This window comes from Macaca nemestrina, chromosome 4 (genome assembly GCF_043159975.1).
Source record: "Macaca nemestrina isolate mMacNem1 chromosome 4, mMacNem.hap1, whole genome shotgun sequence".
NCBI lineage: Eukaryota > Metazoa > Chordata > Mammalia > Primates > Cercopithecidae > Macaca > Macaca nemestrina.
In genome coordinates, this window is record NC_092128.1 from 111214798 (window position 1) to 111226945 (window position 12148).

The 12148-nt window shown below is 40.4% G+C and overlaps 2 protein-coding genes across 5 annotated transcripts in view; one reads left to right on the forward strand and one right to left on the reverse strand.

The window, feature by feature from the left end:
• Window positions 1-12148, forward strand: part of LOC105497746 (succinyl-CoA:glutarate-CoA transferase) — a 749568-nt gene that overhangs the window by 699421 nt on the left and 37999 nt on the right. The gene's annotated exons all lie outside the window — the stretch shown is intronic.
• Window positions 9651-12148, reverse strand: part of LOC105497742 (putative uncharacterized protein encoded by LINC01549) — a 98170-nt gene continuing 95672 nt past the window's right edge. For 2 of the 3 annotated variants that reach the window (XR_011622313.1, XR_011622311.1), the window contains 2 exons: window positions 9892-10024; window positions 9651-9729 (listed from right to left, as the gene is read on the reverse strand). The gene's annotated coding sequence lies outside the window, so the exon portion shown is untranslated. Of the gene's footprint in view, window positions 9730-9844; window positions 10025-12148 lie in introns of those variants that run through there. The other variant, XM_071095078.1, reaches the window with a different exon arrangement.

Here is a 12148-nt window from a genome sequence, read left to right on the forward strand (position 1 = left end):
AAGCTCTCTATTTCCTCAGGTAATGGGCTAAGCTGTGGAGTGCACAGTGGTCTGAGCTCCCTCCTCAGCCCTGTGGGGTTGGGGGCCAAGATGGGCAGGGCTAGACCAGGCAGGTCCTCCTCCAGGGGCCCCGATGGCAGGTGTGAGCACCAGTGCTGAGGGTGGGTACAGTGAGCAGCCACTGAGCACCCAGAGGTGTGCTTAGGCATGGTGCTGGGAAACCTCCTTGGCCTAAGTTCTCTGTGTGGGAGTGAGGGGTGGCTTAAACTCCTAGGAGAGTAGGTACTCCAGATGCCGGGAGGTCTGCCTGGGTATGGGGTAGAGAGGGCCCCCTGCACCCAGGATCTCTGCACAGGAAGACTGGGGCAGTTTAGGCCACTGTTCCAGATGAGTGGGTGCTATGAATGCCTGGAGATTTGCCTGAGTGTGGAGCACAGAAGGTCTCCCTGTACTAAGTTTTCTGCTCAGGAGGGGCAGGATGACTAAGGCTAATGAACTAGGCAAGTGTCCTGGAGATTTGCCTGGGCATGGAGCAGAAAGGGCCTCTCTGCATCTGAATCTCTGCATAGGAAGGGTGGGGTAGGTCAGGCTGCTGAACTAAATGAGTGGGTACTCTAAATGCCTGGAGATTTGCCTGCATGTGAAGCAGAGGGCCTCCCTGTACCAGGATCTCTGCACAGGAATGATGGGGCATGTCAAGATGCTGATACAGGTGAGTGTGTGCTCTGAATGCCTGGATGTCTTCCTGTAAATGGAGCAGCAAGAGCTCTGCTGTACCACAATCTATGCCCAGGAAGGGTGAGGTGACTCAGGCTGCCAAACTATACAAGTGGGTGCTCCAAATGCCTGGATTTCTGCCTGAGGGTGAAATGGAGAGTGCCCTGCTGTATCACAATCTCAGAGGAGCAAACTGGGACACCCAGCAATGGTACATGCAGACCAGTTCCACGTTGCCAAGCTGGCAAGTCTCACTGCCCAAGAGAAACTACAGCTGTAGCAGCTCTCCTCCTGCCCCAGGCTTGCAGTGTGGGGAGCACAATTCTAGCACCTACTGCTGAGGTGCCTTCTACAGTTCTGGCTGTGGAAGCTCCTACCCCACTCCAGAGCAAGTCTTGCTCCAGCCTCTGATCCAAGACTAAAATACCAACACAGTCATGCTGCCGTGTCACCAAAGAATTCCTGACTTTATATGGTCCTTGGTTAAAAATGGCACCCTGCCCTTGGTCCTAGGCTAGGCTAGGCTGGGAAAATGTATTGAGGTTTTCATGGTGTCTTTCTCTTACAACATCTTCAATCCTTTCCCCAAGTTAGCACTAGGGCTTGGAAGAAACAAAGTGCTCTCCCTTGGCCTGGGTTGCTTGGATCTCCATTGGAAAGGTGAGCTTCAGAGGGAGGCTCTCTGCCTCTCTCATGTACTGGGGTTTTACTCATTTTTATCAGCCAGACACCATCACAGGGGCTGTTTGTGGCATTTTTCTCCCTGGATTCTCGTTTGTTCTTCAAGATTCCAGTAGATTCCTATTTTCCTTCTTGAGTTAAAGTTCACAGAGTTGATCTTTATGCATTGTCTTGCTATCTCCAAGTGGCTGAGGCAAACTAAAAGCCTCTCATCTGCCATCTGGGATGGAGTGGGGGAGTTGGTCAATTTTAAGGTGAAACAGGTTACTAAGGCTATTCTTTAGCAAGCCCATTGTATGCAAAGTAAAGGCCTCTGTACATATGGACTGAACAGAATCTTAATAGGCGAAGTTATCACAACTTTGCAATATTAGCTATAGCCATTAACTCCAGAACCGGGGCTTGGTTTTATAGGAGTATACAAGTGAGAAGTCAAATAAGAGTTGCATTAAGGTATTGTAAAGAAAGAGTATAAGAAGGGGATGAGAATAGAGTAAGTTAAAACTGTTTGTCTGTAGTGTCATTGGGGAGGAGAAGTTTGGAGATTACAAACCAATACTTCTATTGTCCAATATCACATTTCCCATTCTTAGTTGAGTTGGTGGTGATGTAATTTGAAGGCTGGAGCTTCTTCATTTTTGTGTATGACACAGGCAATTCTGACTTTTTACTTATTTATCCACTTATTTATTATCCACTAAAAAACAGTAGTAAGTACCTATAGTTGGCCAGCATTATGTTAGATTTTAAAACTGGTCCTCTATCCATGGGCAACTTACATTTTTGCGGGAGACAGATGAGAAAGTCAACATTCAGTACAATAGGTGGTTCTTTGAAAGAGGTCTTCTAGGAGGAACACCCGAGTCACCGGGGAGTCAGGGGAAAATCCCTGAATAAGCAGTGATAGAGGGCGGGAGTGGTGAAGACATACTGGAGAGAAGTTAAATCATGGAGTAAGTGAGAATAGTGACTGGACTTAGAATCAGGTTACTCACTGGGGGGATTTAGGATAATAATTATATCAACTATTGATGGAAGGAGTACAAGACAAAGAGCTATTTTGTACCAAATAATGATAATTTAGGTCTTAACCATGTGGAATTTTGAGGATCTTGTGGTACATCCAAAAGAAGATAAGGTATCCAGCAAACAACTGTCATTAGGATTCAAATGGAGGTTGAAGCCATGAATATATATATATATAGTTCTTCAGACAGAGTATATAGACTGAACAAAAGTAGGCAATGGGATGCCTGAGGAAGATCCATTTTTAAGGGTTGAAATGAGTAAATAGAGATGGCAGGAGGAAGAGAAGAAATAGCCTCATTAGTAGGACGAATATCTGGAAGAGTTGTATCACATACGCCGAGAGAGAGAACTTCTAGAAGGAGGTAGTGATCTGCAGAATCAAATATTACACATGTAATATAATGGTTGCTAGGTGGGGTTTTTGCTAGCCAAGAAATGTTCATTCAGGTTTTCTTGATAAAGAAATCAAGAAATCAATTTGCTTAATTATAACTATACACTCAGAAAGTGAAGTAGACAGAAACTCTACTCATGCAACCAGGTTTTGAGAGAATAGGAACCAAGAAATGCCAGATCTCATAGAGAATGGACTGCAGTTCAGAAACTATGAGTTCAGGATATAACATAACTCTTGCAATCAGGATATTTTGTTACCTCCTCAGTAGGAGGTGCACCCTGGTCTGTCTACAGGTAGTCTGCCATCAACCTAATTCTTTGTTACTCTATGGAGGTCTGCACGCCTTGGATGCACTTCCATATTACCATCTTTAGACCAGCTCTTTCAAGAGAGAATCTGATTGGTCTAGTTTATCCCCATGTTTCTAATTAGGGAGGGACCTCATAGTCCATAGATGGTAGTTATTGAATCACTTGTGTTGCCTCACGCCCCTGGGGCCCAGTCAGCTGTAGCCAGGGAAACAAAATAATATGGTACCCAGAACATGACTACTTCTTCATAAAGAACTGGTAAGGACCTCTTTCTTCAAAAAGGAGCAGTGGCTCTGGAAGATGCTTCCTGTTTTAAAGCCTGTATCATTGACATTAATAATGTGGAAGTGTATGTATACCTGTGAGAGTATCTTCAACACTGGAGATAAACACTGCATTTGAGATCTTAATGGATTGAAGAGTAAATGGGAAGTGAGCCAGTGGAGGCAGGGAATATAGATGAATCTTTGCAGGAAGGAAGGTAAGAGATACAGCACCATAGCAAATAGGAAATATGTTTCCAAGGTAACATTGTCTGTGTGTATGTGTGTGTGTGTGTGTGTGTGTGTATGTGTGTATTTTTTTAAGTTCTAGGGTACATGTGCACAACGTGGAGGTTTGTTACATGTTTATACATGTGCCATGTTGGTGTGCTGCACCTATTAACTCCTCATTTACATTAGGGATATCTCCTAATGTTATCCTTCTCCCCCCCGCCCCACCCCATGACAGGCCCTGGTGTGTGATGTTCCCTATCCTGTGTCCAAGTGTCCTTATTGTTCAGTTCTCACCTATGAGTGAGAACATGCAGTGTTTGGTTTTCTGTCCTTGCGATAGTTTACTGAGAATGATGGTTTCCAGCTTCATCCATGTCCCTACAAAGGACACGAACTTATCCTTTTTATGGCTTCATAGTATTCCATGGTGTATATGTGCCACATTTTCTTAATCCAGTCTATCATTGATGGACATTTGGGTTGATTCCAAGTCTTTGCTATTGTGAATAGTGCTGCAGTAAACATATGTGTGCATGTGTCTTTATAGCAGCATGATACAGACCTTTGGATATATACCCAGTAATGGGATGGCTGGGTCAAATGGTATTTCTAGTTCTAGATCCTTGAGGAATCGCCACACTGTCTTCCACAATGGTTGAACTAGCTTGCAGTCCTACCAATAGTGTAAAAGTATGCCTATTTCTTCACATCCTCTCCAGCACCTGTTGTTTCCTGACTTTTTAATGATCACCATTCTAACTGGTGTGAGATGGTATCTCATTGTGGTTTTGATTTGCATTTCTCTGATAGCCAGTGATGATGAGCATTTTTTTTCATGTGTCTGTTGTCTGCATAAATGTCTTCTTTTGAGAAGTGTCTGTTCATATCCTTTGCCCACTTTTTGATGGGGTTGTTTGATTTTTTCTTGTAAATTTGTTTAAGTTATTTGTAGAATCTGAATATTAGCCCTTTGTCAGATGGGTAGATTGTAAAAATTTTCTCCCATTCTGTAGGTTGCCTGTTCACTCTGATGGTAGTTTCTTTTGCTGTGCAGAAGCTCTTTAGTTTAATTAGATCTCATTTGTCCATTTTGACTTTCGTTGCCATTGCTTTTGGTATTTTAGTCATGAAGTCCTTGCCCATACCTATGTCCTGAATAGTATAGCTTAGGTTTTCTCCTAGGGTTTTTATGTTTTGGATCTAACATTTAAGTCTTTAATCCATCTTGAATTAATTTTTGTTTAAGGTGTAAGGAAGGGATCCAGTTTCAGCTTTCTACATATGGCTAGCTGGTTTTCCCAGCACCATTTATTAAATAGGGAATCCTTTCCCCATTTCTTGTTTTTGTCAGGTTTGTCAAAGATCAGATGGTTGTAGATGTGTGGTATTATTTCTGAGGCCTCTATTCTGTTCCATTGGCCTATATCTTTGTTTTGGTTACTGTAGCCTTGTAGTATAGTTTGAAGTCAGGTAGCATGATGCCTCCAGCTTTGTTCTTTTGGCTTAGGATTGTCTTGGCAATGCGGGCTCTTTTTTGGTTCCACATGAACTGTAAAGTAGTTTTTTCCAATTCTGTGAAGAAAGTCATTGGTAGCTTCATGGGGATGGCATTGAATATATAAATTACGTTGGGCAGTATGGCCATTTTCACAATATTGATTCTTCCTATCCATGAGCATGGAATGTTCTTCCTTTTGTTAGTGTGCTCTTTTATTTCATTGAGCAGTGGTTTGTAGTTCTCCTTGAAGAGGTCCTTCACATCCCTTGTAAGTTGGATTCCTAGGTATTTTATTCTCTTTGAAGCAATTGTGAATGGGAGTTCACTCATGATTTGGCTCTCTGTTTGTCTGTTATTGGTGTATAGGAATGCTTGTGATTTTTACACATTGATTTTGTATCCTGAGACTTTGCTGAAGTTGCTTATCAGCTTAAGGAGTTTTCGGGCTGAGATGATGGGGTTTTCTAAATATACAATCATGTCATCTGCAAACAGGGACAATCTGACTTCCTGTTTTCCTTATCGAATACCCTTTCTTTCTTTCTCCTGCCTGATTGCCCTGGCCAGAACTTCCAACACTATGTTGAATAGGAGTGTTGAGAGAGGGCATCCCTGTCTTGTACCAGTTTTCAAAGGGAATGCTTCCAGTTTTTGCCCATTCAGTATGATATTGACTGTGGGTTTGTCATAAATAGCTCTTACTATTTTGAGATATGTCCCATCAATACCTAGTTTATTGAGAGTTTTTAGCATGAAGTGCTGTTGAATTTTGTCGAAGCCTTTTTCTGCATCTATTGAGATAATCATGTGGTTTTTTTGTTTGGTTCTATTTATATGATGGATTGCATTTATTGATTTGCTTATGTAGAACCAGCCTTGCATCCCAGAGATGAAGCCAACTTGATGATGGTTGATAAGCTTTTTGATGTGCTGCTGGATTCGGTTTGCTAGTATTTTATTGAGGATTTTTGCATCGATGTTCATCAGAGATATTGGTCTAAAATTCTCTTTTTTTTGTTGTGTCTCTGCCAGGCTTTGGTACCAGGATGATGCTGCCCTCATATAATGAGTTAGGGAGGATTCCTTCTTTTTCTATTGATTGGAATAGTTTCAGAAGGGATGGTACCAGCTCCTCTTTGTACCTCTAGTAGAATTCGGCTGTGAATCCGTCTGGTCCTGAACTTTTTTTGGTTGGTAGGTTATTAATTATTGCCTCAATTTCAGAGCCGGTTATTGGTCTATTCAGGGATTCAACTTCTTCCTGGTTTAGTCTTGGGAGGGTGTAAGTGTCCAGAAATTTATGCATTTCTTGTAGATTTTCTAGTTTATTTGCATAGAGGTGTTTATAGTATTCTCTGATGGTAGTTTGTATTTCTGTGGGATCGGTGTGGTGATATCCCCTTTATCATTTTTTATTGCATCTATTTGATTCTTCTCTCTTCTTTTCTTCTTTATTAGTCTTGCTAGCGGTCTATCAATTTTATTGATCTTTTTAAAAAACCAGCTCCTGGATTCACTGATTTATTTTGAAGGGTTTTTTGTGTCTCTATCTCCTTCAGTTCTGCTCTGATCTTAGTTATTTCTTGCCTTCTGCTAGCTTTTGAATGTGTTTGCTCTTGCTTCTCTAATTCTTTTAATTGTGATGTTAGGGTGTCAATTTTAGATCTTTCCTGCTTTCTCTTGTGGGCATTTAGTACTATAAATTTCCCTATACACACAGCTTTAAATGTGTCCCAGAGATTCTGGTATGTTGTGTGTTTGTTCTCATTGGTTTCAAATAACATCTTTATTTCTGCCTTTATTTCGTTATGTACCCAGTAGTCATTTAGGTGCATGTTGTTCAGTTTCCATGTAGTTGTGTGGTTTTGAGTGAGTTTCTTAATCCTGAGTTCTAGTTTGATTGCACTGTGGTCTGAGAGACAGTTTGTTATAATTTCTGTTCTTGTACATTTGCTGAGGACTGCTTTACTTCCAACTATGTGGTCAATTTTGGAGTAAGTACGATGTGGTGCTGAGAAGAATGTATATTCTGTTGATTTGGGGTGGAGAGTTCTGTAGATGTCTATTAGGTCCACTTGGTGCAGAACTGAGTTCAATTCCTGGATATCCTTGTTAACTTTCTGTCTCATTGATCTGTCTAATGTTGACAGTGGGGTGTTAAAGTCTCCCATTATTATTGCGTGGGAGTCTAAGTCTCTTTATAGGTCTCTAAGGACTTGCTTTATGAATCTGGGTGCTTCTGTGTTGAGTGCATATACATTTAGGATTGTTAGCTCTTCTTGTTGAATTGATCCCTTTACCATTATATAGTGGCCTTCTTTGTTTCTTTTGATTTTTGTTGGTTTAAAGTCTGGGTAACATTGTCTTTTAAGATAGAAGATACTTCACCCTAGTTGCATTGTAATAGGAAAGAGAAAGAGTGCAAAGAGTGCATATGTAGGGGAGAAAATGTTTGATAGACTGAGGTCCCTGAGGAACTGCAAGGGACCCTTGTAGAGCACTGTTTTTTACCTTATTCATACGCGCAATCATCAGTGGACTCTCCTATCTGAGATAATGTCATTTTGTTGAATGTGGGAAAATCCTGAAAGAGATATGGGGAAGGAATAAATTGAAAATGAGAGTGTTAAAGAAATGGGGAAATACTATGGGAGTGGGCAGCTAGAAACACAAATTAGAAAAGGAAAGAGTGGGGAATTCAGAGAAAGTGAAGAACCACTAAGCAAGAGTTTGACCAAATATTCCAAAGGGACAGTTTATAAGTCCTCCTGGATGTTCGGATCACTCCAAGTGCTGCTTATTTCTTTTGTTGCAAGGAAAAAGCCAAAAGCAAGCCTTGGTTGTGATGTCTCTCATAACTCACTACCACAGCAGGCAAACTCTCAGGTATTCTATACGAACTTTTTGTTTTGCATCAGTAAATATTTGCTGCCATTGTTTCATCGTAGTAATGATTTACCATACATCCTATTTGAATTTCATGGAGCAACCCCATTAAATAATTTTTAATACCAGAGATAATCCCAGTGGCTAAGTCAATTAGATCTTAAAAATAGAACCTTTGTTAAAAGGTCACTCCAATTTCTCTTCTGGTGTTGGGTTCTGACACTGATAAATTGTCCCCAGCCTCCTCTCTTAACATCTTAGGTTAAGACTGTCTCTAGTACATACATACACCAGAAGCACTGAGATTTTTTTTTCATTTAAAAATAGATCCAAAGGCAAACATATTTAAAGTGGATTTCCTACTATGGCGATTTCAAAACCTAACACTGGAGAATGAAGGTGGTAACTGTCGTTTCACATGTGTACTCAGCAAATGCAATTTCTACTCCCATAGTTTTCCTTTTCCTCCACCTAACTCTACTACACTGCTTTACTATAAATATTAGTTGAAAGGGGTAGATTTTATAAGCATTTGGGACCTTGATTTTCATCCTTGAGAAGAAAATGGACCTCTTAAAATTTTCCTTTACTTTTCTTTCCTTCCTTCTTCCTTCTCCTTAGCCTCCTCTTGCTCCTTCTCCTCCTTCTTTTTTTGAGAAGGAAAAAAGAAAAAAATTATTTGAAGAGAAATTGAGAGGTGGTATGTATACTTAAATTTTTATTTCCCTTAAGTTTCAGATCTGGGATTCAAATAGCTATGGACTAAGAGAAGGGCCTGGCATCTCTCCTAGTCCCATGAAATTGTCCTAATGCCTCTTAACAGAGTTAAGGCCATTTGTCTCCTGGTTTTGATCTTATTGCTAAATAATAGCTAACTTTTAATGATTACCTAGTAGTTTCCAAATATCAGGGATAAAAAATGAATAAGCACTGGTCCTTTTCCTAAAAGAGCTCACACTATAGTGGTGATGATTGGGGAGTGGCTAGATTAATGCAACAATTTAGGGAAAGTGGAAGTCAGAAGGAGAGAAAATGACAGTGAGCAGTGGATGAAAAGTTTCTCCCTTTCTCTCATTCAGGTTCATGACAAGTAGCTAGCTAAATCCTCAAATTAATTCACTCTATGACTGGAGAGGGCAAACCATATTCCTTGCTCAAAAAAAAAAAAAATCATTAAGGAAAGAAATCTGTCTATAGCAATAAAGCTGATGGATGTTCTTAAAGTCCAAAGAATCTTTCCTGTTAGGCCCGCTTGCCATTTCAAAGCTGAAAAAGGAGTATATAAAGGTAAAGGGGGATGTGTGTGTGTTGGGGAGGCAAGAACAGAGGGAGGAGGGGAAAAACATCAGGCAGAAAGAGCACTTTGTGCAGATAAAGTTGTTTTCTTAACTGTTGTCTTAAAATGATGGCTATGGTTGAGGTAGGAAATAAGCAACACAGAGAACGTACATGATATAATATAGTATGCATTAGTTGGGGTCCATGACGCAAGCTACTACAATAACCGCTAAATCTCAAATAATGATTTATTGCTTCTTCCTGTGTCTTAGTCTGTTTTGTGCTGCTATAACAGAACACCAAAGAATGGGTAATATATAATAAAAACAGAGTTTTATTGGCTTATTGCTTAGTGGCTGGGAAGTCCAAGATCAAGGTGCCAGTATCTTATGAGGGACGTCTTGTTCTATCATCCCATAGTGGAAAGCAGAAGGGCTAACAAGAGTGAGAGCAAGAAAAAGAGAGTGGAAGTGAGTGAGCCTACTCCTGATAACTGGTATTAGTCCACTTATGAGGGCAGAGCTCTCTTAAGGCCCCACCTTCCAATACCATCACAATGGCAATTAAATATCAACATGAGTTTTAGAGGGGACAAACCTTCAAACCATTGCAGCCTGTCGCAGACCAAGATAGTCATGGAAAAGAGGGGACTGCTTCACGCAGTCTTGCAGGAACCCAAGCTCTTCCTGTCTTGCAATGCCACCATCTTCACTCTGTGGTCCCGGGGTTACTGTAAAGGGGGAAGAGAGATGTTAAAGGTTGTGCAGGAGGTGGGAGGATTTGGGCAGACCTGGAAGTAGTATACACAACTTTCACTTGCATTTCTTTGGATAGAATTCAGACTCAGAGCCCAAAATTAATTACAAAAGAAACTGGGAAATGTAGTCTTTCTGTATGCCCAGAGGGAAAATAAATTGGGTTTTTTTGTTTTTGTTTTTGGTGAACATATGGCATTGTCTCTGACACATGATAGTACTTTCATCAAGCTAGAACTGACAGTGATAAGAGTCCTAAATAATAAACAAGTGAGGTCTTGCCCTTGTTGGAACACTCGCTGCCTTGTTTTTAGCATTACTTAGGAGAGTTTGAATATTTGTGTCTCTCTATGGCTTAAATGAAGAACCTTTTTAGGGTTTCAGATTTTCTGTGGAAGCTTCGTTTGAAGTACATGGCATAGGTTCAATATTTCTTTCTGTTTTTTAGCATATTCCATGAAATAAAGAAAAAGACAAACCTGGCTTCTTTAAAGTCCTAACCCCTCCACATGAGTCAGGGAAAAATGGAGGGGGTACCTGATGTGTGCTCACTCTGAAGAAGGTGCTTTCTTCCAGCCCTGACTGTTAGAGTGGACTCAGCTCATTAAGTAGTCTAGGCAGGTGACCCATTCTCCCCAGCTGTTTGACGGTCCAAACGGGCAATCTCCCCAGTTAGAGGAGCCCTCTTTTTGGATTAAGGTTACATAGATGCTTACATTCCCAGTTAGAACTTCTAAAAAGCCTCCATGGCATAGAAACTTGTCTTTCAATGTAAGTATTGCTGTAGAAATAACTACATGCCCGTATTTATAAAGGAAAACTAAATCACCAAAAAGTTCCAACATTTTATGTATAATATGCATGTTATATATATAGTAAAGCTATTTTATTTTTCCTTAAAAATCCATTTTATTAAGTGCCTACAGACAATATATTAAGAAGGAGACTTGAGCTCAAAATATAAAACCCACGATAAACAATCCAAGTACTGAATTTTTAAATCCTCATATTGCACAGCTAGTTGTCTCTAAGTTTTAAATGGTAGTTACTAAAGCATAACATCAAGGATGACTTTTAGCAAAAATAACAGCTGGCTTTGAAATTAATTTGAAAATGAATATAATCTGTAACAGGTACATATACATGAGGTGAAGTAATTCCTGGCATCCTTCAACTGATACACTGTCTTCAAGTTCAGGGCAAAGCATTTAGTACTCAGGAAAATTACACGTAAGATTATATTTTATGATTTTTTTTTCCCTGGGAGCGTATGAACAAGCATTGCAAACATGCTATACACCTGTAAGACCAAGCATTATGGTAGGTAACTAGGGAATATCCACAACACTAGAAAGAAATCTGCACAATGAATCAGGCAGAGAACAGCTGGTGAAGAAATCAGATGGAGAATGGGAGTAATCTGTGGAAGGTATTTGAGTTTGCTATAAACATTTTGCAAGCATTGGGTGAAGAAGCTAAGCCTCTGGGCCTCACAGCCAAAGCCCAGGCTTGCCTCAGGCTAGAGAAACAGTTTTCAGAAAGTACCCAGCTCTGGACAAAAAGTGACCATTTAAACGCTATGTGGAGAATGTTGTTAATTCTGACTCTAGGGTTGTTTTTCAATCACCCACAAGGCATCAGTCTTTGTAAGTATTGGCCCCAGGTTTCTAGAGAGTTTGACCTCTTGGGTGCCCTGTATTTCCACTGTTACAAACAAGTGCATTGCTAGAGAAAGAAAGGGTATTTCTTTTAAGTATTAAGTAAGTGCTGAGCAGGAAAGAGCTTTTTGCCTATCCCTTGAGGCACAAAATAAGAGTACTGTGGTGAGTAACTGAGAACTGGGCCAAGAATATAAATCTGTTTAAGGTTTCGAAAACTGGGTGCAAGTTTGCTTTCTTTCACCTCCAAATCCACTAGATTTTTCTATCGTCATTTTTTTTTTGGTGCTTTGTGCTTCAATTTTTTTGTGGTATGCATAGTTAAGATCCTGACGAATGAAAAGGAATCCTCTGTCATACAAACAAAGGAAGAAGCTCAGTGTACTTAGGCCACAGCATAAAGGAGGGGCGGGGAGGGAAAGAGAAGCATAGGAAAGAAAA